This window comes from Etheostoma spectabile, chromosome 5 (assembly GCF_008692095.1).
Source record: "Etheostoma spectabile isolate EspeVRDwgs_2016 chromosome 5, UIUC_Espe_1.0, whole genome shotgun sequence".
Taxonomy (NCBI): domain Eukaryota; kingdom Metazoa; phylum Chordata; class Actinopteri; order Perciformes; family Percidae; genus Etheostoma; species Etheostoma spectabile.
Window position 1 is genome coordinate 37,513,227 of NC_045737.1, and position 257 is coordinate 37,513,483.

General features: G+C 47.1%; 1 protein-coding gene across 1 annotated transcript in view; it reads right to left on the reverse strand.

The window, feature by feature from the left end:
* nup133 (nucleoporin 133) overlaps positions 1 to 257 on the reverse strand; it is a gene marked incomplete in the record, with an annotated part of 100,913 nt that overhangs the window by 29,067 nt on the left and 71,589 nt on the right.

The following is a 257-nucleotide window of genomic DNA, read 5'->3' on the forward strand; positions in this document are numbered from 1 at the left end:
CCCCGTCTGTACCACTGACACCGGGGGGTGGGGTGGGGGGGTTAAGACAGCCTCACAGACATCCCCCCCCCCCGTGTTTGGCTTTTTAGTGGTATCAACTGGATCATTTCTTCTTGTGGCCCAGTCGAGTTTACACACCGGCAGAACAGCGCAATTTGTTCAATATCCCCTTTGTGTTTAGATTCATCTGAGGAGGCCACAGCTGAAATGATGTCTTTAATTTGCTGTACGAACTAAAATAAAATACATTTTAATTA